Genomic DNA, 26,959 nt, shown 5'->3' on the forward strand with positions numbered 1-26,959 from the left:
GGTGGGGAGTGTTTTAGGAAGGAAGGCAGTTCTGGAGCCTAGTTGCTTGCTGTCCTGGGGGCACACGGTGTGGGCGGGGGGAGGTGGGCAGGGGACGCTTCGCTTTCATCTCCTCCCATTTCCAGATGCTTCCAAGAGCCGGAAAACCTAGGGGCCGCTGCTCTTCCTAGAGGCAGATCCGCTGGGAGCGCACTTCACCCACACGCAGTGAGTGGTGGGACCTCAGCGGCTTCCTTACACCACATCTAGTCTACAAGGCAGAGACTGCAATGGGGGCCGTTCAGGCCTTTCCGTGGCTCAGGCCGCCGTCCCCAGCGAGCTGTGCCGAGGCACCGGCAGCAGCCCTGCCCTGGCTGGAGGTGGGGTCGGGGGTGCCCCTCCCCACTGTGCCCGGGGGGCCCGCAGGCTGCAGGTGCAGGAGCTGGGGGTGGTGGGGCGCTCGAGGAAGCAGCGGCCGGCCTTGGCGAGAGAGAGGCCATCAGCCAGGGATGCCCGCTCTCTGGCCCTCACTCCCTCGTTCGTTCGTTCGTTCATCCATCCGACCTTGGCTGTGGGCGCTCCTCCGGGCTTTGTTTGTGCAGGGGGTGCGGACACTGTGGCGCCCTGAGACGGACACCTTCCCTGCCCCAGGTCAGGAGCTGACCTCCTAGGGGGGCTCAGACGATAAAAAGTGGGTACAACATAGACGGTCGGCCGGGCGGTGATAAAGTCTGTAAGGGGAAGAGCAGGAGCAGGGCGTGGAGCGGGTTGATGTTAGGAAGGGGGTGACTGAGTGGGTGGTGGGTGAGAAGGGAACAGGAAGGCGTGGAGGGGCCGGGGCAGGTCTCGGGCTTGTGGGCTGCAGGCTGATTCTCGGGTGATGCAGGGGTGACGGGGCTGGGGTGGACAGGTGCCTCGCCTCAGGACCAGCACCGGGGGCCACATTAGTGACCCGCCTTCCCCAGTGGCCACCGCGTCGGCGCCATGGGGTCTGGTGAAGCTGGGCTCAGCTGGGTTGGGGGGTGTGGGGGGCTGTCCACGCTTTTTTAAGTCAGAAAAGCAGGTTCTCTACACACAGAGGATCTTTCCCTTTGCCCTTCTTCCCATTCCCTCCTCCAAACGCCCTCCCCCCCGGGGACTGTGGCCTTCTGGTCACTCTGGCATGCACACCCCTCTCTTCTTGGGCACCGATGAGGATTTGAAGCCCCTCCTGGGAGAGAGAATCTGGCACAAGATGAGAGCTTGTGTTTGTCAAAATTTATGCCATTCTGAGCGATTTTTTCTTCCCTTTCTTTTCCCTTTTTTTTTCTTTTCTCACAAAAAAGAGAGATTTAAAAAATTATATTTATTTATTATTTATTTATCTTGTCTGCGCGGGTCTCAGTTGTGGCACACGGGCTCTTAGTTGCAGCGTGTGGGATCTAGTTCCCCGACCAGGGATGGAGCCCGGGCCCCCTGCATTGGGAGCGCGGAGTCTTACCCACTGGACCCCCAGGGAAGTCCTGAGAGATTTCTTTTGTGATAAATTTTCAGTGTTAAATAAAAGCCATGGCTGTGATCCGTCATATTGGGGCTCTTCTGCTGGGGCCCAAAGCCCAGGTCAAGTTCACTGCGCGCTCTGGGTTGCAAAACACGGGCCTTCTTCCTTCCTTTATGAACCTGAGGTGTCCTGCCCCGACGCCCTAGACGTGGACTAGTATTTTCATCTAACTTCTGACTTCCTGGTAGTCAGTTCCCTGGTCCAGCTGGCATCTGCAGAAGCGCCAGGTGATTTACATGAGAAAGTGGGGGCCCAGCCCCCTCCTCGGGTGGATCTGCCATAAGGGCTGGGAGCCGCTGCTTCTCCTGCACAAAGACGCACCATCTTTCAAAGGGAACCTTATCATTTCCATCAAGGGCATTTTTTAGCATTAGTATTTTATTTCTTCCCTCCTGCCCCTCCTGCCCCTCCTCCTCCCACCCCGGCCGAAAGCTGCTTTTAACTAAATGGAGTCAAATGAAAGCCAGATTAGCTGCTTTGCTTTGCTCATGTCTGATAATGATTTAATGCTATGTTTTTCTCTATTTAGAAATAAATTAAGGCGCCTTTTAAAATTGTTGCCTCAGGTTCGAAGAGGTTGGGGAAAACAACCGTTCTGTTTCCTTAACAACCTTTTTTCCTCCCGGTGGAGAAGGTTGGGGTGTATGCAGCTCTAACCCCCAACAATCTGGACATAGCGGTTTTAGTTTTATTTTCAGGGATGTGTGCTGAGACCTTTACAAAGAAAGAGCAGGAGAGGAGGGGAGGGAGGGAAACAGCCAGTGGCCTCGAGAAGTCGTTCAAGTGCGTCCGTGTCTGGTGTGACTTGAGCACCGTGGGGTCTCCCTGGTCCCGTATGGGACGCTGCCCTTGAGTCTGGGGGACAGACAATGAATTCAGAGCCCCTTCCTGCTGGTGGAGGGGGCGGAGCTCCACATACAGTCAAAACCTTGTCATCAGGACACGTCTGCTGGCGTGCCACATGGGCCCCCATGACTCTCCTGATCCCACAGCAAAGCCAGGTCTGAGCTGGTCGTGGGGGGCTGTGCAGGGCCGAAGGAGCCTGCTCTCCGTGTCGGGGAAGGCCCACCTTGGGACAGCCAGCCATGTGTCATCTGTGTCACCACACTGCTCCTCGCCTCTCCAAGGCTGTTAGGGAGGCCCTGAAAGCCAAGTGCAAGTCAGAGAGTGATCTAGTGTCCCCACAAAATCCATGCCCACCCAGAACCCCAGAATGTGACCTTATTTGGGAACAAGGTCTTTGCAGATGTCCTTAAGGTAAGGATCGAGATGGAGTCATATTGGGACCATTAGGGTGGTCCCTAAATCCAGTGAGTGTCCTTTAGGAGACAGAAAAGGACACACAGAGAAGGTCATACAATGGTGGAGGCAAAGATTGGGGTGATGCGTCTGCTGGTCGAGGACCACCAAGGATTGCTGGGAGCCACCAGCACCTAGGACAGGGGCCTGGGACCCGTTCTCCCTCAGAGCTGCCAGAAGGACCTCTGGCCTCCAGAGCTGCGGGAGAATATACTCCTGCTGGATTAGGCCACCTGCTCACTTGTGACGGCAGCCCCAGGGGTCTAAAAGATCCATGTAACCAATGAATCAAGATTTCTGTCTGGTCCTTGGGAGGGAGGGCCAGGTATAAATCTAAAGAGTGACCCGTAGACAGGGTGACCCTTTGCTGTGTGTGGCCGTCCCCCTGGCAGAGGTGGCTTCCTGCAGCAGCGGGGCCGCTCGGAGGAGCCGCGTCAGCCTTGAGTGTCTGTCATCTCGGTTGTCAGATCCCGAATTGATCTGTGAATCAAGGCTCTAAAGATACATTTCATCGCAAGAATTCAACCTTGAAATAATCACACACCAAAGTGATGAGTCCATCTCCAAGAGGCAAAGTCACCAAGACGAGTGTTCTAACGGCACTTCAGGGAAAGGAACAGGCACTATAGCCTCCTTGCCCGCCAAAATTGAGGGTGCCTGAGGCTCAGACGGGACGCCCAGGTTGGAATGGGTGTGAGGCCGGTGGGAAGGGCTGAGGCCACCAAGGCCCAGCAAGGGCCCCGGGCTGCAGGCGACCCTGTCCTTCCAGATCCCTCCCTCTGCTGCTCTTCGGCTTCTCGCGGCCTCCAGCCTTCAGTGGGTGAGACAGAGGCGGGAATCCTGCAGAGGCCGCGGGCCCTGAACTCTCTCGGCTCCGCCCGCCCTCTCCCTCTCCTTGGCTGGGCAGTGGGTATGGACAGAACTCGGATCCAGACGGGCCTGAATCCTGGCTCAGCCGCGGCCTGCTGCTGTGGCCGCTCTGGGGGTGCTTCTTCTCCTGTGTGAGGTGGGGTCCTCAATGTCCTGTGTGAGGTGGGGTCTAGGAGCTCCTACCACTTAGAATCTTGTTAGGATCTGGAGTTCATGCAGGGGAGGAGCCCAGGTCTAGTGTGATGGCCTCAGGACTGTTCCCAAGCGTCGTCCCCATCCCACCAGACGGCTCTGAGTGCAGTGCCCCCCTTGGGAGCCGTTTTTCCTTCCACCCTGATTGCGGGCCTGGCTGGGTGACATGCTTTGGCTGTGGCCTGGGGGCGCAGGTTCCGTGGCTGTGTCCCAGAAGGGGCTGCTCTCTCCCTGGGCCTCAGGCTTGGTTGCAGGGAGGGGAGGAGAGGAGGATGGCTCCTCTCACAGCTGGCGGCCTCCTAGTAGCCTGTTACATTTTGTTCAAATGTTTTTTAGAAGTATGGATTTGAAATGTTTGGTCCTTTTTAAACCAAGTATAAACTTTGATCCTTTTTTCCACTTCCCCGGTTAGTGTTGGACTCCAACTCTGGCGGTTGAATGGCGGAGCTCAGAAATGTGATCTCATGAGTCTCTGGAGATACCAGTGGTCCTTTCTGGGTGCCCCGTGCGCGCTCTCAGGACCCTCATATTCCAGATTCCAGATCATCCCTTCTTACACATCCAGGCCAAAGAAAGTGAAGGCGGATTCTTGTGTGTGTAGTTGTCATCGTCCGTGTATCCCTGAGCTGCACGGCGCTGGGCAGGGCTCGTGGTTTTTCTAGGAGGTCATGAGGGCAGAAGACACACCGTGGGGATGACTGACCCACACCCTGACCTCACAGCTCACTGGCCTATGTGGCCCCAGTCATTGCTGCCTCCCCACCTGGGTTAGTCACCTGTCCCAACAAGCACCACTGATGGGGGCTTAAACAACAGCAATCAGTTCTCTCCAGAAGGCTGGGAGGCCAAGATCAAGGTTTCGGCCAGTTGGTTTCTCCTGAGGCCTCTCCCCTTGTCTTGTGAACGTCTTCTCCCTGCGTCTTCCCACAGTCTGCCTTTGTATTTATCTATGGCATGATTTTCTCTTCTTGTAAGGACATGAGTCCTGTTGGATTAGGACCCACCCTTATGGCCTCACTTTACTTAACCACCTCTAAGACCCCATCTCCAAATACAGTCACACTCGGAGGTCCTGGGGGTTAGGACCTCAACAGATGAACTTGGGGGATGTGATTCAGCCCCTGACACAGACCTCTGGCTGCCACCCTCATGCTTACCCCCCTGCCCCCTCTGCGTCTTGCCCCCTTCCCTTGCCTCCTGTTCTCACAGCCCCTTCCTTTCGTTACCGCCATACCCTGAAACCCTGAGACCCCTGGTCGTCACAACCGCTGGGCGGAGGCCCCCTCTGTCGGGCCCCCAGGCAGCGGAACAGGGAGACAGGCTCTCAGCCATGCGCTGAGTTTCTCCTTGGATCTGTGGCCCTAACTCTGAAATAGGCCTCGGGCAAATGGCCCTACCACACCTTCCTGGTCTGTCTCTTCTCCAGGCTTCCAGAGAGCGGCCCACCCCTGCTCCTTTCTTCTCAAACCACCCAGCTCCCACCCTCAGAGTCAGCTGCTAACCTTACCTCATCCTTCATGGAGGAAAGAGGAGCCACCAGACCAGAACCTTCCCGTGGTCCCACCATGATCTGTGACCCGGCTGTGCCCGAGGCGGCCCCCATCTCACCTGCCCTGACAGAGGACCAGGTGTCCTGGCCCCCACGAGGGCCCGAATCCCACCCCTCTAACTCCTGAGGGCCTCACTCCTGCCCTTCTGTCCCTTCTGGAACACTCCGCATACAGTCATTCTCGATCACCCATCTTAAAAAGAAAAGCCATTTCTTTCTCCATTCTCCCCTCTCGCTACCACCTGCTCTGTTCCTCTGGATAGAAAATCTTGCCAGCGTTGTCTGTGGCCAGTGTCTGAAGCCTGCCCCCATCCCCCCACCATCATTCTCTCTCCTGCTCCACGGAGACCTCGCTTTCAAGCTTATCTATGGCCCCTGTGAAGCCAGGTCCATGGTCACTGTCTGCCCCCTTTGCTCTGGCTGCCTGGCACCGCGGCTCCCCTGCCTGGTCTCCTGGAGTTGGGGGGCCACATTCTCCTGCTTTTCCTCCAGCCTCTGTCCCCTCCTCAGCCCGGCCTTTGAGTGCCACCTGTCCTCAGCCCCTCTGTCCTGGTGGCCGCCTCCTGTCCCATGATCCTAAACAGCATGGCCACGTCTGTCACCCCTCACACCCACGTTGTGGCCCTGACGTTTTCCAGCACCGCCTCGGGCTGCTGTCTGGGCGGTTCCCAAACCTGCTGCTCCTCTGTAGACGGTTCCCAAACTCTGCTCGCTTGGGGCGGCCCCCGTTTCCTGCCAGAACTTCCACTCACCTACAGGTACCGTGCATTCAAGGCCATTCCCCTGTGATGGGAATCTAGGTGTTCCCAATTTTCCTATAATAGAATGCTGCAATCGATAAGCTCGTGCATGTACTTTTATGTTCTCCTGTGAATGTTCTGTAGGATTGATCCTACTATTGGATTTACTGGGTCCCCTAAAAAGTGAAACATCTTTTTATTTTTATTTATTTTATTTTTTCTAAAGGATTAGAAATCACAACGTTGATTATTTATTTAATTATTTATTTGGCCGTGCTGGGTCTTATTTGCCACATGTGGGGTCTTCATTGGCGACGTGCGGGATCTTTTGGTTCCAGCATGCGGAATCTTTAGTTGCGGCATGTGGGATCCATTACCCTGACCAGGGATTGAACCCGGGCCCCCTGCATTGGGAGCGTGGAGTCTTAGCCACTGGACCACTAGCATTTAATAATAGTAATGTTGCCAGCAAAGAACAAACCTGCATTCTACCATGGGTCGAAAACTGTTTGTGGGCTATTTGGAAAACATTACTTAATGTTTTCCCTAATTAGAATCAATTACGAGACCCTAGTAAAGAAATAAGTCCAAACATGAGATTCTAAGACCTCACACTGTGAAAACATGTTTTCACTTTTAAAGTTAAATGTGTACTTTGTAAAACTACTCAAACAATACCAAAGAGTATAAAATAAAAATTTAAACATTCTCTCTTCCCCCCACAGCTTCCAGTAACACTTCCCAGAGGAAACTACTTTTTCTCTTGGATCCTTCTAGAATATGTTTATGCATTTTAGTGCATAAATAGGTGTCCTTTTATTTGCACATGGGATAACATTCTTTTTGCTCACTTAATTCTGTATCCTAGCGATCTTTTCAAAATGTAACTTAGAGATCTTGCTGAGTCGTTTGTATTTTCGTCCTAATGTCTTACCATACATATTTATAGTTTTTGTTTTAAAATATACATTCAGAAGAGTATCTACAACTTAAATATGGTTTAAAGAATAATGCAACAGTGAATACTTATGAAACCACCACATAGAGAAATGGTATCTTTTAAAAATATTTTCATTTTAAAACTCTAGGCTGGTCTCAAGATCACAACTGCCTTTTGTGTATTGATCTATAACTGGCGACATGGCTAAACTCGTTTATTAATTTTAATACTTTGGCTGTAGGGTTATATTAGGGTGGCCATGTGAATGCTCATATCATCTGTGAGTGTGACAGCCTTCTTTCTCCCTGTCCAATCCTTATCTCTTTTTTATTTCTCTTGCTTGTCCTAATGCACTGGACGAGGCTTTCTAGAAAAACATTCCATAGGAATGGGTGTAGTGCACGTCCTTGTTTTGTTCCTGATTTTAAAGAAGCTGCTGTCAGTGTGTCACCATCAACATGAACTTGTGTAAACACAGTGCCCTGTCTGAGGAACACCCTGTAGAACCAGGGTTCCGTGGAGGTCACTTTGGAAACCGCTTCTCTGCAGGGTTTTGGAATCGAGGAGTCCGGATTTTATCCTTTACTGGTGATGGAGGCGGGCTCATACTTCTCTACTAGATTGCCCTGTTAAAGTTCAGATGTAACTTTATGAGTCCTGATCGACCACTTCTCACAGTAATGGGACTCTTGGCCCTGGGCACAGCTCCCACCATGGCCAACTTCACCAGGAAGTGCCCTCGCTTGGGAATGTCACTGGGTCTCATTGGTCCCAGCCGTGTGTGGACAGTGGGGTTAATCCCCCTAGAGCATTAGCTGTGCTCAGTTCCCCTCTTGCACCATGAACAAGAAAAAGGCCTCTAGCATCTTTTTTTTAAAATTTTTATAAATTTATTTTTTTATTTATTTATGGCTGTGTTGGGTCTTCGTTGCTGCGCGCGGGCTTTCTCTAGTTGCGGTGAGCGGGGGCTACTCTTTGTTGCGGTGCGCGGGCTTCTCATTGTGGTGGCTTCTCTTGTTGCGGAGCACGGGCTCTAGGCGCGTGGGCTTCAGTAGTTGTGGCACGTGGGCTCAGTAGTTGTGGCTCGCGGGCTCTAGAGCGCAGGCTCAGTAGTTGTGGCGCAAAGGCTTAGTTGCTCTGCGGCATGTGGGATCTTTCCGGACCAGGGCTCGAGCCCGTGTCCCCTGCAATGGCAGGCGGATTATTAACCACTGCACCACCAGTGGAGCCCAGGCCTCTAGCATCTTGAGGGGTATTGGCCTCAGGTGGATCAGCCCAGCTGGAGGCAGATGGCCCCACTCAACATGCCAAGATGGGCATTGAGAAATAGGCTTCCTGAGTCTTGTAGCCCAGACCTCAGGGCCTTTGCAGGAAGGAAGCACAAAGTAAATACGTGAAGAGGGGTTTGCTGACCTGCTAAGCTGGTCTCTGCAGAGGGTCTGGGAAAGCATGATTCACCTCTTATGACCCATTGTGCTGTGCGTCCCATGCATGGAGTGATAATGGTAATGACCCAAGAGACCCACAGGGAAGCAGCAGCGTCACGCCCTCGGTTATGCTGTATCCCGCTGTCAGGAACCCCAGGATGAGCCCCTGGGGAATGCGCCCAAACCTCGTCCTTTCTGAGACTGTGAGCTACTTATTGAGGCTCTCACCAAAGGAGAGATTGGCTCGGGTCAACGATTTAAATAAACACCAGGCTTGGTTTTATTCCAGCTTATTACCCCTTCATGTAGGTAAGCTCAGGGATCAACTATTTTGGATCAAATTTTTGGTTCAATTTTATTTTAAAGGAAGAGATGCGTTTCTTTTTTTTTTTTTTTAACATCTTTATTGGAGTATAATTGCTTCACAATGGTGTGCTAGTTTCTGCTCTATAATAAAGTGAATCAGCCATACATACACATATATCCCCATATCTCCTTCCTCTTGCGTCTCCCTCCCACCCTCCCTATCCCACCTCTCTAGGTGGTCACAAAGCACCGAGCTGATCTCCCTGTGCTATGCAGCTGTTTCCCACTAGCTATCTATTTTACATTTGGTAGTGTATATATGTCCATGCCACTCTCTCACTTCGTCCCAGCTTACCCTTCCCCCTCCCCATGTCCTCAAGTCCATTCTTTACGTCTGCGTCTTTATTCCTGTCCTGCCTCTAGGTTCTTTAGAACCTTTTTTTTTTTTTTTTAGATTCCGTATATATGTGTTAGCATACGGTATTTGTTTTTCTCTTTCTGACTTAACTTCACTCTGTATGACAGACTCCAGGTCCATCCACCTCACTACAAATAACTCAATTTCGTTTCTTTTTATGGCTGAGTAATAGTCCATTGTATATATGTGCCACATCTTCTTTATCCATTCATCTGTTGATGGACACTTAGGTTGCTTCCATGTCCTGGCTATTGTAAATAGAGCTGCAATGAACATTGTGGTACATGACTCTTTCTGAATTATGGTTTTCTCAGGGTATATGCCCAGTAGTGGGATTGCTGGGTCGTATGGTAGTTCTATTTGTAGTTTTTTAAGGAACCTCCATACTGTTCTCCATAGTGGCTGTATCAATTTACATTTCCACCAACAGTGCAAGAGGGTTCCCTTTTCTCCACACCCTCTCCAGCATTTATTTGTAGATTTTTTGATGATGGCCATTCTGACCGGTGTGAGGTGATACCTCGTTGTAGTTTTGATTTGCATTTCTCTAATGACTAGTTGAGCATCCTTTCATGTGTTTGTTGGCAATCTGTATATCTTCTTTGGAGAAGTTTCTATTTAGGTCTTCTGCCCATTTTTGGATTGGGTTGTTTGTTTTTTGATATTGAGCTGCATGAGCTGCTTGTAAATTTTGGAGATTAATCCTTTGTCAGTTGCTTCATTTGCAAATATTTTCTCCCATTCTGAGGGTTGTCTTTTCGTCTTGTTTATGGTGTCCTTTGCTGTGCAAAAGGAGGTTTATTTTTTTAATGAAAATTTGTTTAATAGTGAAGAGAGCGAGTATGGAGTGCTCTGGGTTACTGGATCCCGATGCGTGTGTATTTGCATCAAACCTTTTGCAGGCTGGTCTCGAGCACTTTGGTGCTCCTGGGACTCATTCCCGTGCAGCGGGACCTCCCAGCTCTCAGACTGGAAGGAGGTGGTGCGTCCAACTGGGGAAGGGGAGGGGTCCACGGAGGGAGAGATGTCAGGCTGCTTCCACTGTGGTCAGCGGGTTCCCCTGGGCCCAGGAGAACACGCCTGGTGAGGGGCCACCAAGGATGAGGAGGCTGGGTCACTGCCTCTCCAACTCCATCCATACCCAGCTGCTCTCAGAGGTCTGGTCAGCCTTGTGCAGTCCAGGAGGAAGGCTGGATGGCGAGCTGAGGGTGTTTGCAGCAGGCTGCTGGCAGGGACCGAATGGGGATGGGCAGAGGGTCTGCCAGGGTGGTCATGTTTCCTTTTTAACTTACAGCTGGGCTGCAGGAGGGCCAGGAGCCTGAATAGCCAAGTGTGGGCAGAAGATTCCAGAGCGTTGGCTGGGCCCCTGTTGGCTCCCGCTCAGCCTGCAGGTCCCTGCACTAATGGTGCCATACCTGGGGCTCCAGAGGTAGAGCTGGGACTAACCTCCCCTGAACAACAGGCATGAGAAAGTTCCTCCAAACTGCCGAGGGGCTGGAAGGTGCCGGCAGCCCTGAGCTGGGTGCAGGGTGGGCGTGCTGCCGGGGGGCACTGCTGGACCAGCTTGCCGGTCATGAGCCTGGCTGCTTCCCCAACAGACAACCCGACTCCTTTTCAAGCACATCGAGCCGTTAAACCAGAGATGAGCGTCACAGGGCTGGTGAATCTCAGCTCTGCGCAGCGAGGAGACTCACAACCATCTCCAAGATGCTGGTGGCCAGGCACCCAGGGCCTGGCTTGTAGTAGGTGCTCAATTAGTGTTCCTCCAAGGCACGACTCCAGACGAAGGCTTCCGGCTTCTGGCTGTTATCTTTGGTGGTGGATGTGCCTGCTTGGGAAGCTGCTTTTGTTTGATTTCCTTTGCCTCCTCACGGACCCTGCCCCCTCCCGCCCCCATCTTTGCGTTTCATTTACCAAGTGATCTTCAAGGAGCAGAACCAAGAGACTCAAACACCGGCTCACGGGCTTCCCTTGAGGCAGCTGGGCTGCGGGGCGGGGGGGTGGGGGCCGAGGAGCTTGATGCTCCTAACCAGGGTCTTGCATTCAATCAAAACTCAACCTGATAGAGAATGGACTTGAGGACACGGGGAGGGGGATGGGTAAGCTGGGACGAAGTGAGAGAGTGGCATGGACATATATACACTACCAAATGTAAAATAGATAGCTAGTGGGAAGCAGCCGCATAGCACAGGGAGATCAGCTCGGTGCTTTGTGACCACCTAGAGAGGTGGGATAGGGAGGGTGGGAGGGAGACGCAAGAGGGAGGGGATATGGGGATATATGTATATGTATAGCTGATTCACTTTGTTATAAAGCAGAAACTGACACACCACTGTAAAGCAATTATACGCCAATAAAGATGTTAAAAAAAAAACAAAACAAAAACTCAACCTGAGCACCACCCCCAGCCCAACGCTGCCTTCAAGGGCTTTATCTTTCCCTTGGGGGCAGGAGCTGGGCACCAATGGCTGTGGGCAGGGCAGAAGACAGCCTCCATCCTGATGTCCTGCCCCTGGAGAAATGACTACTGGATTAAACATCTGAGCTGGGAAAGCGGTTTGTGTCCTGAGACAAGGGGTGATGCACAGACCGGGGAGCTGGTCCATGGACAGCCCCCTAGGGATGGGCCATGGGGAGGCAGGGGCTAGGGCAGCTCTCTCTGGAAACGAGGCCTGGAATTACTGGGCTTACTGTATTAAAAAAAATATATATATGTATGTGTGTATATATATATATATATATATATATATATATGTATATATATGTAATAGTTTGTATCTGCTAATCTCAAACTCCTAACCTACCCCTCCCTCATCTTCCCTTTTGGTAACCATACGTTTGTTTTCTGTCTGAGAATCTGTTTTTGTTTTGTAAATAAGTTCATTTATACTATTTTTTAGATTTCACATATAAGTGATATCACATGATATTTGTCTTTCTCTGTCTGATTTACTTCACCTAGTATGATGATCTCTAGGTCCATTCATATTGCTGCAAATGGCATTGTGTCATTCTTTTTTATGGCTGAGTAATATTCCATTGTATATATATTATCACATCTTCTTTATCCATTCATCTGTCGGTGGACACTTAGGTTGCTTCCATGTCTTGGCTATTGTAAATTGTGCTGCTATGAACGTTGGGGTGCAGGTGCCTTTTTGAATTAGAGTTTTCTCTGGATATATGTCCAGGAGTGGGATTGCTGGATCATATGGTAACTCTAGAGACCTACTGTTTATTGAGCTTCTGCTCTGTGCCAGGTGTGGCCCCAGGCACCTTTCAGATGACATTTCATTCAGTTTCCTCAGCTACTGTGTAAGTGAGATGCTGTGATGCCCACTTTACAGATGAAGAACCAAGCTCATCAAGGTTAAGACGTGTGCCCGGGTCGCACAGCCAGGAGGTGATAAGCTGCGAACCAGCCCAGGCGCTTGCCGTGACCCCAAGTCGCCCCCAGATTAACTTGGCCTCAGCCCCTTCCCAGCCGCACAGCTCGAGGGGCAACTTTCACAGCAGATGCACAACCTGCACAGCTGTACACAGCCGCCCTGATCTGGAAGCCCCGCCTCCTGGTTTCCAGCCCCAGGAAGCCGTACAATTGTAGGCAGTGCCTTCTTTCTTTCCGTCGCTGAGGGCAAGGCTGGTGTTCAGCATTCAAAGTCGAAAGGTCAAGGTCTTTCTGGCCTCGGGCCCCTTGGACCAGTTCTGATGGCTCAGGGTTGGACGGGCTTTTCCTTGGGCCGGCCTCCCGCCAGCTGGAAACCTGGGTCTGAATTCCACCCGAATGTGGCTTGGCTAGAAACCCCTCTTCCTTGCATGGCCGCCTTCTGAGTGGGGCCGGGGAGAGATAGACAGGCAGGGACCCCTCCACCGGCTTTGCCCAGGAGGGGGGGAGCATCCCCCCAGGTGTGCCGACAGCTCCCTGCCCCAGGGATGCCTTCTCAGGGTCCCCTGGGTCCTTGGTGACATTGTGACATCTTCCTGCTGTCCGGGCCGGTGGACCCCGGAGAGCAGCTCGGCCTGGGCGCTCGGGACACGGGACTGCGGGGCGCCTCCGCCCTGGGTCCGGGGTGTCCATGCTGCTACTCTGCCCCATGCGTCCTTGGGGCAGCCTCCTCTCCTATCCTGGTCTGGCTACTTCACGTTTGGAACACTAGGCAAAACCAAAGCCCTGCGAGCTCCTGGCCTCGACACTCATGAGAGCTGACGGCTGATGGCAGCACCCGCCTTCCCTCTGCACCCTCTTGCTGGGATGCATGCCAGGCCGGGGACTGGGAGAGCCCCGCTAACACCCCGCTCGATGGGCCAGGCAGCTGAGCCCCAGAGGCGCTGTGTGACTTGCTGCCGGCAACAGAGCTAGAACCCAGGTCACCCATCGCCACATCCTGGGTCCTTCCCCTGTCACTAGGCTGCAGTGGAGCTCATGGTGGGGGTGAGCTGGACGGAGTCTGGCCCAGTGGGGAGGGGAGGGAGGGGCCCCTTTGTTGCCAGGAGACAAGCAAGGCGCCCCCAGCGCAGCTTCAACCTGCTGCCCCGTGTCTCTGCTTCTCATCCCGCCGCCGGGACAGGGCCCTGCTGGGTCAGCCTGGCCTCCTCTGCCTGCCCCTGAGCCTCGTCCAGGGTGTCTTTGACACTCACTGGGTCTGGGTGCAGTGGTACCAGGCTGGTCTCGTCGTGGGGGCAGGGGGAGCCCGCTCCAGCCCAGCCTCCTTGGTCCCCGCTCCTGGACCGGGCTCTCCGCTCTCTGTCCCACTCGGTCATGCACCGAGAGGCCTGAACTTGCAGAGGCAGCCTCGTCGGTACTCGGCCCAGCCCATCCACCTGGGCACCGGTCTGCCCTCTTCCCCTCCCCCGCATTACCCCCCCATCCCTCTGCCTCTCTCTGCGAGGGCCTCTTGTGCTGTGTCTCTATCTCTCCCGCCCCCAGCACGATGTCTCTCTGCTGCTCTCGCCTGGCCTGTCTCTGTCCTGGCCACCCCCAAACCACGGCACCCCCAGCCTCACCCCTTGCCGAGGTTGGAGCCACTTTCCGGTCTGAGTGAGGCTGCGAGGTGCTGGGCATGGGGACGGACGGCCCCACTGTTGGCCCTGTAAGAGAAGGTGCTGTGAGAACCAGAAATAGAAAACTGGGGCCTCGGGGCTCCGACCGGGGCCTGGCCGCTGCCCCCCAGCCTGGGCAGACCCTGGTCACTGCGTCTCTGTGGAGCTGGGCGCTGGGGCCCAGGAGGGAGCTGACTGGCCATTCTCCCCACATCCTGTGTCCTGCGCTGCCCTGCTGAGCTCCTCCTGTCTCGTGCTGGCTGGCATGCTTGGTCATTTCCTGAACAAGAGGAGATGGCGGGCCTCTGCTGTCTTCTTCGACACTTACTGGGGGTCTTGGAGGGAGATGGTGCCAGCTTGAAGCCCCTAACTCCCTCCCAATAACTCCAAGCCTACGTAACTGCCACTCTCTGGACTTGTGGCTCGGGGTACCCAGACAGGGTCTGTGGGGGGTCCTGACTCCTCTCTCTCTTTAGGGTCAGGACAGATCTGTGAGTCAGGTCTCAGGAAAGATGCTCAGGCCTGGGTCTGGGTGGCACCTGCTCCCTGCTGCCCCTGCTGTCCCCACGGCCAGTGTGTACAGCAGGCTCCCGGGAGGCAGGAGGAGCAGATTGAAAGGTCCAGGGTGGAGAGGGGAGGGAGACCCTGGCCCCTGCAGTCAAACGTCCAGTGTCCTGCCTCCCCACCCCCGCCCAGGGGACTGGCCAAACTCTCTGAGCCTCAGCCTCCCTGTCAATCAGCCCTGACAAGCACTTCACGATGTAAGCGGCCTCGTCTTCGTCACTAAGCGGATCTATCCCTTCAGTGCCCATCACTCACCAGCGGGGTGACCTTGGCATGCTCTTCACCTCTCTGAGCCTCGACTTTCTCACCTGTAAGTTGGGACAACAGCATCGCTGCCTCAGGGATGCTATAGGATTAAGGAGATCCCATGTCAGGTGTTTGGTGCCCTGCCCTGCAGGAGAAGGGGAGAGGATGGGGGGCAGGGATGTTCCCAGAAGGTGGCACGTTGGGGGCCTGCCAAGCAGGAGGAGGGGGACATGTGTCCCTGCGACAGGATGCAGGCTCCTCTTCCCTCCTGGGATGCAGAGGCCACACCCTGAATGGCAGAGTGGAGTGCTTGGTCTCTGATGCCGTGGGCGGCCAGGCCACCCTGGACCATAGCCTGCTGCATTGTTTGATCCTCCCGGACCCTGGGGCTGACAGGTGAGGGTGCTGAGGCCCCGAGGTTGGGTGGCTTGTCCAAGGTCGTGAGAGAGAAAGGGGGTGTCTGAACCCGAGTCAGGCGGACCCCGCAGCCCATCTTATGGGGCCCCACGGATGGTGCCTTTTCCTGGAGGAATAAAGGGAGAGGCCTCCATGTGCCCCGCTGGCTCCTCCCCAAAGCCACTGGGAGCCCCGGGCAGGGTCCTGCTGCGGACGGCTTTGAAGAGGCTGGTTAGTGACGGGTGAGTTCCGATCCGCCACCCGAAATATCCTGTTGCGACAGGAAGCTGGGAAAACAGAGACAAAAATCAGTGAGGGTATGGAAACAGACACTGCTGGAAACAATTTATTTCTGGAAACAGCATGGCCTGGAAGAGATCTGAAGTTGGTGGCCCGAGGGAGGCCTGGGCCAGGCGGAAGACATGAGCGGCCCCCAGAACCTCTCCCTGACCCCTCCGGGTCCCCACAGGGCCTGGGCTTCAGCTGTGACAGCCCGTCCTTGGGCTGGGCGGCTGCCGCGGCAGGTGCTCTAGGCTGGGGCCTCCGGGGAGAGACGGAGGTGAGATTGAGGATGATGGGAGAGGCGGGGGTGGGAGGATGATGGGATACCATCTCAGCGCCTGTCCATCTCCCTGGGTACCCGGCCCTGCAGGCCAGCAAGTGAATATCTGTGGCCCTTCTGGAATGCCGTGTCAGATGGCTGGTTGGTTGGTTTGTTCCTTCCTTCATTCAACAGCTGTGCCTCAGGGACGGCTGACGTGCCAGCTGCCATTCATCCATCCCAGACACGTCCGTATCCCTGGAACGCAGCCAGGTCACCACTCCTCAATTACAGACCCCGAGGCCAGTGTGCTGACGGAGGTGAGCCCTGGCTTTCCTGGCTGTCAGGCAGAGCTGGCCCTGGTCTGCTGCGGGGAGGGGGGAAGTGGCCCCCAAGTACAGATGATCGGCAGTCGCCCCCTTGGGCAAGAAGGGCAACGTGCTTCTCCAGCCCCTGCCTTGAGTGTTGGCGGGCGCCTCTCACTGCTCTTCCTTCCTGCGCCCCTAAAGCGCTCCCTAGGCTTGGGGAGATTTATGCCCTCAAGGGAGCAACGCCACTGCCCTTTATGGCATATTAAGCTGACAAATGGGCACCCCTATCAGGGTCCATGCTGGGTGCCTCCTTGTTGCTTCAGTTGGTTGGAAAGTGACAGGTAATATTTTTGAAATGAATCCTGTAAAGACTACAGTATATCAAGGGCCCTACACAGGGTTATTAAAGTAGACTGACTGAATAATTTTCCTAGGATAATAATATTTCTTAAGGATTATGGATGAGCCCTGGTCTTTCCTTAGCTACCATGAACCAGAAATGTCCGAGGGTGGATTCATGTCACTGTTTAAAGCTGCAGAGACAATTAGGCTTGCATGAGATGCACGGATCAGAGTTAGATTGACAGCTCCGGAGTCATGTGAGATGAAACATGATTGGAAACTGTGATTTCCAGGCACTCACCCACTGATATAATTAAGATATCCCGTGCATAACAGCTAAGGAAGTGGCATATGCCCAGGACCACGATTCTGGGAGCCTGGCAAAGATCTGTCCCCCTGAGTCTTTGGATTCGTCAGCTTGGACAGGGAGGCTGGCTTTGGTCAGGGCCTGCCCCACTACAGTCTTCTGGGTGTCCTGGGTGGGATTCTGGTTAGTTTTCTGCAGTGTGTGGGGCTGGAGTTGGGAGAAGATGCCTGGGAAGGATGCTGCCCTCTGATCCCTGTGGGCCTTTCCAGGTAGAAGGAGGAGCTGAGTGGGGTCCCCAGCACCTGCAGGAGGTGCTAACTAGCTGGGGGTGGGGTGGCTTCTGGGCCCCATCCTTTGAGGATTTGCCCCCCGCCTAGGAGACAGGAGCAACCCCATCTCTCCCAAGCCTAGGGATTGAAACCCAGGTTGGCGAGAGGCTGAACCACCAGCAGGGTCTTGGACTCTGAGAGCCTAGGAATCCAAGGCCCACTCTGTGCAGGGAAAAGGTCAGCCCGCCATTTTCAAGCCCAGGCTGGCTGTATGGTGGTGGTGATGGCGGTGGGTGGAGACACTTCTTCCCCACCCCAGACAGCCCCGTGGGCGAATGACCAGGCAGTCACACGGGGCCCTGTGCTCAGCAGGGTGCCACACTTGGTTTAATGCTCTGCCGTTGCTGTCTTGAAATTCTTAACAATTTTTCAACAAGGTGCCCTGTGTTTTCATTTTGCTGGGGGCCCTGCAAACTATGTAGCTGGTCCTGTTTCCCACTCCTCTGGGGTGGGGGTAGGGGTAGGGCTGGGGATCCCACGGGGAGGTGTCGAGAACCCCTGCTGGAGAGTTTGGGAGGAGACCTGGGCCTGGGAAGCTCAGCCTGTCCCCACTGCCCTCTGTCTTGGGGACTTGCCAGCCCGCTGTGGCCCGTGCTCTGGTCTGCATGCCTCTACCTGTGAAAGGTAGGCGATTCTACCCATGTCTGGGGAGAGCGTTAGGGAACTGGTGTTGCCCTCACCTAAGCCATAGACTGGGAACTCACCTTCACAGGGGGCTTGTTACCCGTGTGGGTGGGAGGGCAGCCTGTCCCTGCACCCTTCTGCTTCCTGCGAAAGTCAAGGCCAGCTTCACAGACAGTTAAGGCCCTAGCCGCATTCAGCCTGGGGGAGATACATAAAGCGCTAATGTGACAGCTTTAATTAGGCCTTTTTTTCATAAATACATATGTCAGCTAATGAGCAACGGCGTGGAGGCTGGATTTACTGCCGCTGCCAGCCATGAGTCTTTGTGTACGGGAAGGAAGCCAGGTGGCTCTCCCATGAAGGACATCTTCCCGTCAGCAATCCCACCTCCAAAGGGGATCCCGGGGCCAGAGGAGCTCACGGCAGAATCCGAGCGGCTGGTCAGACCGGGCGTTACCGGAGGGCTGCTTCCGGCCAGAGGTGCTGCCCATCCACCCGCTCTCAGCCCTGAATCCCCGAGGCAGGGGCTCCTCCCGAGGCCCCGCAGGCTCTCAGCTGTATGGAGGGGATGAAGGAGTGAGTGTATTGGGAAGAGCCAGCTTTGCCCCACGAGGTGCTGCCCGTGGGCAGTCACTTCCCACCCCTCCCTGGCCTGATTGCCCGGAGAGCACTGTCCAGGAAGGAAGCCCCTCCGCGTTCCGGCATTTCAGCCCCGACCCCTTCCCGCCAGGCCCAGCACAGCCCTGCCCGGAGCTGCCCCGAGGCCCAGGCACCATGACCCCAAAGTCTAGAGCTGCCCCTCCACGCAGGAGGGTCACCTTTTCCTGCGAGGGGCTGTCCCGCTCTGCCTCCCCCCCGCCCCCCGGGACCCTACGCAAGCCCGTTAGTCCATCCTTCACTACCTTAGCTTTAACTAAACCGTGAACTTCGCTGGACCTCCACAGAGGCGGGTAGATTAGAATCAAGTGCAGGAGCAACCCTGATGCATCAACAGATGAACAGATGTGGTCCATCCATACGATGGGGTATTACTCAGCCATGGAAAAGGAATGAAGCACTGACACATGCTCCAACGTGGGTGAACCTTGAGAACGTGCTAGTGAAAGAAGCCAGACACAGAAGGCCCATTGTGTGATTCCATTTATATTAAATATCCAAAGAGGTAAATTCACAGAGACAGAGGGTAGATTAGCGGTTGCCTGGGATTGGGAGAGTGGCCAGTGACTGTTAATGGGGACAGTGCTCCTTTGGGGGGGGATGAAATATTCCAGAATTAGTTACAGGGGATGGCTGCACAACATCGTGAATGTAAAAACCACCGAATTGTACGCTTTAAAGGGGTGAACTTTATGTATGGGAATTATATCTCAATTAAAGAAAAAGAACAACCTTGAGGTGGGGAGTAGGGTGGGGAACCCAGCTGGCCTGGTGGTCCAGAGAGAATGCCCAGGACGCTGGGCTGGAGCTTGGTCATCTCTGGCCTCTGCTAGGCCACTCAGCTCCCAATGGCGTCTACATTGCTCATCCACAGCAGCCCCCGATGCCCAGGGAAGGGAGTGTTTCCTTGGTAAGTGCAATCATGTGACCTGGGCCCAGCTGGGCTGTCCCACTGCCCTGGACGTGACAGTGGGAGGGAGCAGGGTGGAGGGTGGAGCCGCTGCTTGCATCGACAAAAGGTGACATTACTCAGCAATTATGGTTTTTATGATAAAGGAAGCACATTGAAGAGGATTGGCTGGATGAGAGCATGGGCGTGGTTGTGTGCTCGGCCACGCCCACTCTGGGGAAGAGAGGCTGAGATGGAGGCCCGCCTCCCAGCAGGTCAAGAAGGGCATCTTGGCCTGGGAGGATGAGGCACTTTCTCCTTCCTGCTGGGGAACAGGGAGCCCATCTGCAGCTTCTATTTAATGCCGTTTTAACAGCTGAGCGGGCTCTGCGGTGTTCACTTCAAGCAGCTGAACACTGTAGAGTTATCAGGTCTTGTAAACAATGGAGTGTCTTCTCCGCAGCTGCTTAAAGGGCTGGGACCAGCACGGAGGCGAGCTTGGCTGTGCGGCGCCGCAGAGGGCCAGCCGTGCTCCCAGCGGGCTCCAGCCTGGCTTGTGCTTTGGGATTCTCATTCTGCCCTCATGGCTCTGCCCCTGCTTCACAGAACCTGATGATCTGGCTTCCTGCAGGGCCAAATGAAGGGGTGCTGGTCCAGTGCAGCCAGAGAGGGGCACATCTGTTGTCTTGCTTGTCTGGCATCTATTCTCCCTCTATTTTTCGTTTAGTGGGGATTATGCCTTCCTCCTCTCTCTGTCCGTTCCGGGTCTTGTGGACCGGACACCCCCTCCCTGCCACATGATCTTGTTCTGGGAATGGCACCCAGACCTAGCCACTGGGAATTTTCCTTCGGGCTCTCCAAAGGCATTGGATGCCTGACCCAAGTTGACTCAAGAAGCTTCAACCCTGGGACTTTTGCTAGAATTGTTTGGAAAGAGGAAATCTTGTTCCGATCTTGAAGCTGGGGGACATAGGCTCACAGCGTCACCAGAAGTCAGCCTGCTGGGAATGAAGCCAGTGTGAGCAGGGCAGAGCTGAAGGACAGAGAGAGAAACCAAGTCCCGATGACATTGTTGGAGTCGTCTCAGCATGTCCTGGAGTTGTCACTTACACGAGCCAAGAACGTCCCCTGGGTTGGCTGAGCAAGTTTGAGTTGTGTTTCTATCTAACTGAGAAGGTCCTTAATTCAGTCAGGATCCCTCATCTGAAGAAAATCTCATCTGAAGAGGAGCCCCTATGCGCTTTGTGTTCCGAAGGATGTCAGAATAGCTTCTGTCATGCACCATGAACGCTGGTATCTTCCTTCCATCCGTTCCCTGGGACTTGGGCTTCTGTCCAGCTTTGGTGACTCCCTGGGCAGGACCATAGTGGGAGGTGACAGTGTCTCAGAGTAGAGTGAGGTCCTATGGCACCTGTGGTTGGTGCTAGGGGTGGAGTGGGGGTGAGAGTGGGGAAGACCACTTTAGTTGCTTCCCAATTTAACCTCTGATCTGGCTTGTGCATCTGACATCCAAAGAACACATGGCTCAAGGACTCAAAGATTTCTTTTTGTATAAACACTGTGTGTGTGTGTGTGTGTGTGTGTGTGTGTGTGTGTGTCTTTAAGCTGATGAGTTACCACTGAAATATTTGTAGAGAAACCAAATAAAGGAATCCTAAGTAGGGAAATGGGAGTTGAATGATCCAAATTCATTTCTATGCCCTCCTCTCTCATGAACCCCTTAATACATTATCATCTCCCAATGTAACCCAACCTTTCAATTTCTAAGCAGTAAATTAGCGTAGAAAGACCCCAACAGATCCATCAGATACCCTTGCAGAGAATGGATTTTACTCTAGGAGTTTTGCAGAAAGGAGTTTATTATAGGGCATGAAATGACTTCTTCAACTCTTGGGAGGGCTGGAGAAACGAACTCCAGTCTGAGCTTTGAGGCATGATCAGTGACAACGGAAAAAAAAAAAAAAAAAAAGCATCACCTAAAGGTTGAGAATTACGTTTTATTTGGCGGACTATCTGAGGACTTCAAGCCCCGGACACAGCATCTCAGATAACACTGCGAAAACTGTTCCGAAGAGGGAAGGGCGGGTGGGGGAGCCAGGACATATAGGAGTTTTTGCAACAAAAGACCAGATGGTCGGAACATCAGAAGACGACTGTTAATTAAAGAAAACCATACATCTCAAGTTAATGCATTTAGAGCTTTTCTACGTATGGGAAGACGCAAAGTCTGGGCTCACTGAAATCATTCCTTTGATATGCACCTCAGCTGTCCGGGCCAGTGTCCTGTGCTTTCTCATCCTGAGTCCCCTCAGGGCTCACAGTCTGGGGTGTTGTACTGTGATGGCTTGACGGCTGCAACCTCCTTTGTTTACTGATATGGCAGCAACATTTTAGTTCTCATCCGGAAACTGTTTCTGTTGCGCGGGATCACCGCAGCTACAACTGCAGAGGATCTGGGACCACAGAGGTCTCTGCTCTGAGCCACACTAGCAAAATGGCTGTCACCCCACACCCCCCAACCTTCCCACGGAACTCTGGTCCATGGTCCCTCCTTGCAGGGATGTATCCCTTTGATGGTAGAAACTGCACCTGGAGCTGGGCTGCAAGGGATTCTGGAAGATGTAGTTTTACCTACTGGCGTCTGCAGAACGGGGTGGTGCCTAGAAGGAGGCGGGAGCAGACCCCAGCAGGCCAGTGCACAGGCCCCTCACAGCCCACCCTTTGAAGGTATATCCCCCATCCCTACTCCTTCCCAGACTTCAACTCCTAAACCGTCACATCAGCGACCAGCTGCTCCCAAAGAATGCAGTGCAAGCATCCCTCAGAAAAATGCAACTGTCCTCAGTCCTGAAAGGAGATCCAGATCCCACCCATCACACAAACCTAAAATCAACCACCTGCGACACACTGGTTCACAGTAGTAGGGCAAAGGAGGGGAAAAAGGAAATCCAGGGCACAGGCCTCGTTTATGCAGCTGGCTGGGGGGCCACGTAGTTGATGTTCGTAACTTCTTTCTACTGCTTATTCTGTGATCTCTGTTTTCAGCATCTCAGCGGGGTTGGGTTCTTAACCTGGAGGATCGATGTACAGCACTATCCCTGTGGGGTTTGGAATCTTGGTGGTCCTACCTGCATGGGGTTACTGTAGACTTCATCACCTCCCTCACAAGATACTGCAGTAACAGAAAGCAGCCCCCCAAATCTTGTGAGATCCAGAACAGTCACCCTACCCCTGTTGAGGTGAGCAGTTCTATTTCCCCCTTGATATTCAGGATCAATTTCTCCACCCAACATGGTCTCTGTTGATCCAATGGCACAATTAGCCCCACAAGGTCAGGTGGTACTTTCACATTAGCTCCACTGCTGGGTCCTCTGGTTATGTCTTCTCTTGGGCACTAGATCCCTAGACCAACAGAGCCTAAAGTTTTGGAGATGGGAAGCAAGAATGTAAAACTCTGCAGTGAGTCACTGGGTACGTACCTCCCTCGTTTTCCTGACCCGGATGTTCTGCCTGCAGGAGAAGGAGAACAGTGTGGGGTTTGCGAGTGCAGAGTACACACTGCACCGGACAAGACCGCCCTCAGCCCCACGCGCCGTCGGCTGCCGTCGGCTCTACCACGGAGTCTCATAGGGTCTTTCCACCATGCTCCACTATTCCGGAATGCCAGCAGCTTCTGGGAGATGGATGCAGGGAAGGAGCAGTGGATCCACATGTCACACCACTGCCTTCCTCCTCTGTCTGTGAAATGAGTGCCTTTGCCAGGAGCAGTCCTGTGTGAGACACCGTGGAAGGCAGTCAGCAGTGCCATAGGCTGGCAGAAGCATGGTCCGCAGGGCAAGCAAATCTGTATTCTGGATAAATGCCTGTCCCAGTGAGGCTAACTGGTCTGCCCGTCTTTGCTGGAAAGGGAATGGCTCTCCCAGGGTGTGTGCTCCCACGGGGCTCGGTTGCTATCTCTGCCACACCTGGGAAGGTGGAGCTGCCCTGGGGAGGGGAGAGGAGGGCGCTGAGCGCCTGTTGGAATCTCCATCCCTGCCTCAGTGGGCCCACTGAGCAGGCACGGGGTGGCTGGGGAAGGAGGCTCAGAAAGGGTCAGCTTGTCCATCTGGCTACGGAGAGCCTCCTCTGCTGTGGGGACCAGACATCCTGACGCTCCTGGCCATTCTGGGAGGCCTGCCCCCCAAATTCCTCCAGCCGTGCTCTTCCCAGGCCGTGACTGTGGGGCCAAACCTTCCGACAGTCCTCACGTTTGCTGTGCAGACCTGCTCTCATCTCTCCTTCCAGGACCCACTGGAGAATTGCTGTGCCATTGGGGTTCTGCCTGCTGGGAAGATTTCCCTTTTCCACTCGCCTTCAGGGTGGGGCTGTGGTGCGGTGGCATCTGGTTGTGGCTGGTGCCAGTGTTTCGTGCAGAGCCTGCAAACCAGGTTTGTGTTCCTTCTTCCTGAGTGAGCTGGTCACAGGAGACCCCTGGGACGATAGAGGTGGGTGGAGGGAAGGATGGCCAAGCCATTGGAGTAGGTGCGCTGGAGCCTGAGTCACTCCCTGGTGCAATTTCTTGGGTTTCCAGGGCCTGCTTGACCTGATCTCTTGTATATGCCTTAGGTGGGGGTTGCCGCTTGGCTTGGCCCAGGGCATGGCCTGGTAGACTGGGTTGCCTCCAGTTATGTGGGGTCCCTTGGAGCTCTTTAGGGGCCCAGGACTAGAAGTACAATCTCCCCATCAGGTCTGATAGCAACTGCTGAACTGTACCTCCAAAGGGAATCGTTGTTTGCTGCAGAGGCTGTGACTTTGATTCAAAACCCAGGGGATGGGCGGGTGCTGTGATTTTCCATACAGTCTCCCTTCTGTCACCCACACTTTGAGCCCTGTTGGATCTCAAGGATCGCAAGTGCCAAGAGGCAAAGCTGCTTGTGTTGCAGCCCGGGCCAGCCAGCTCCAGCCTGATCTGCCCTCCACAAGTCCCAATTCTGACTGAGGCCACAGTGGACTGAGGCCTCCACGGAGGATTTCAGGGATTAGCATCAGCTCAAAGCCAGTGTTCAACAACCCTCAAAGGTCTGGGTATTCCCTCCCCCATGGGCAAAACACTGGGCAGTGGCCGCAGGTCCCTTTGGGGAAGGCTGGGAGGAAGGCTGACAGCATCACATCCGGTGCTGAGGGAGGTCATTTGCAAAAATGGTTGCTATTATCCCTGTGTCCACACCCCTTTGCAGTGTGACTGCAGCTCCTCCCACTGAGAGGTGGAGTCTATTTCTCCTTGAATCTGGATGCCCTTGTGACTTGCTTTGATGGAAAGAAGGTAGTGTTTATATGACATTGTGCTAGTTCCAAGCCAAGGCTTCTGAAGGCCTCGCTTGCTTCCATTCTTTCTCTTGGGACCCTGCTCCTCCATACAGACAAGCCTGTGCTAGCCCACTGGAGGATGTGAGACCACATGAGGCGGGGACGAGCCAGTCCTACGGAGGCTCCAGAGCATGGGAGAGGCCGGCCAGGCTGAGCTGAGCCTGTTTAATCAAGCAGAACTTCCGGGACTTCCCTGGCGGTCCAGTGGTTAAGACTCTGTGCTTCCAATGCAGGGGGCATGGGTTTGATCCCTGGTCAGGGAACTAAGATCCCATATGCCATGCGGCACGGCCAAATAAATAAATTAAAAAAAAAATTTCAAGCAGAACTTCCCAGCTAACATAAAGACTCAGGAGCAACAGTGAATGTTCAAGCCACTAGGTTTTGGAGCAGTTTGTTACACAGCAACGGCTAGCTGATACAGGTTGTAACCCAGCACTGATCCCCAGGGGAACCTGGCCTCCTCTTCATTCAAAGGGTTCAGGGTCCGTGAGCCAATCCTGGGAACTGGGTGAGGAGCTGTGACTCTTGTGGTGTCTCGTCAGGCCTCTGTTCACCAGGCCTAGAGGATTTTATTTTATTTTTTTGGTTACACAGACCAAGCAGGACCATAGCAGTCTGCCCACCTATTTTAGCCCCCGGGGTCCCATGATCAACGGACCTCTATCAAAGAGTCCTATGAGTTAAGCCATTCTGATACACATTCCTGCTGTGCTGCCCATGGGGGTCATCATGTCTCCTAGCCTCTGGGACATCAGTGTTGCTACTCGGAGATCCCAGGGTAATTGCTTTGCTCTGTGCACCCTGGAGCCCTCTCCCCACCGCTTCATCCTTGGATGCCAGCACACCCTTTGCTCCCTTTAGCCGCATGCTGTCAGGTCAGATAACCAATCCCAGATTTTACTCCTGGTACTGATTTCTGGGAGGCTTAGGTCTCAGCAGCAGAAGAAAGATCTATTCCAGTTAGTGTAGCAGAAAGGGATTCATTACAGGGTATTAAGTGGCTTACGAAATCAAGTCTGAGTTTCCAGGAAAGACTTTTAAAGCAACAGCACAGAATTGGACAGGCCAGCAGGTGAAGGTCAGGAAGCTGCCCTTGGAGCCAGGCCAGCCCACCCACCACACAGCTCAGTTCGGAAGGTAAGACCTGCATGAGTGCATCTGATTGGGGGAATCTCCATCTCACCTTGAACTCAAGCTGCAAGGGCTTCTGGGAAATGTAGTTTTAGCTTTTCTAGTCCAGGAAGATGGTGGAACAGATAGAGAGAGCCAGTACCCCAAACCCACACACCCAGGAAAGCCCTGGGCATTGCACATTCCTAGAGCGGCATGGATTACATGCCTCCCACCCCATCAGAGCAGGGAAAGGCTGGCCTCTGAAATGTATCAGAGACATCAGTTAGGGCCAGACTGGCAGCAGCATCTCAGTGGCTCCCTATTCTTGACCACTTGGAGTCCCTCTGACCTATGGCATGCTTCTGTGATTTGTTAAGTTTGCAAAAAACTCATGGGATAGGGGGCTTCCTTACTTGTATCATGGTAAGTGTGTCTTTAATTTTTTTTTTTTTTTTTGCAGGGGGGCCCATACTGCCTGGTTTTGAATCCTAGTCTGTCTCTTCTGGAGGTGTGACCTTGGGCAAGTTACTTCCTTTCTGTTTTTCATCTATAAAATGGGCAGAATTATATTACTCATATTGTAGGGCTTTTACGAGGATTAAAGTAGATGATAATTTTAAAGCCCCTAGCACATTGCCTGGTAGAGAGTATGCATTTAACAAATGTTGAATTTTGATTATTATTATTCTACCTGTCCTATAAGTAATGGTCCACATCAATTGTTTGTTGTTTAAAACGGAATTCTTTTACAAATAGATGGTGAGACCATGTTAACATTTAACTTAATTCAGTAATGAATGAATTAATGAACCAGCAGGAAGTTAAAAGTAGCTGATTTGAAGAGTATATCTGGAGCAGGGGTTTATAAGTCAGTTGGGAAAGGCAAGCTGAAATGAGCTTGCTAAGTCAGATGTAAAACCGGTTAATAGCCTAGGAGGGCAATAAAAGTATAACCTTTTGGATCATCTTCTCCACTGGGCCATAAAACCAT

The sequence above is a fragment of the Eubalaena glacialis genome, chromosome 3 (assembly GCF_028564815.1).
Source record: "Eubalaena glacialis isolate mEubGla1 chromosome 3, mEubGla1.1.hap2.+ XY, whole genome shotgun sequence".
Taxonomy (NCBI): domain Eukaryota; kingdom Metazoa; phylum Chordata; class Mammalia; order Artiodactyla; family Balaenidae; genus Eubalaena; species Eubalaena glacialis.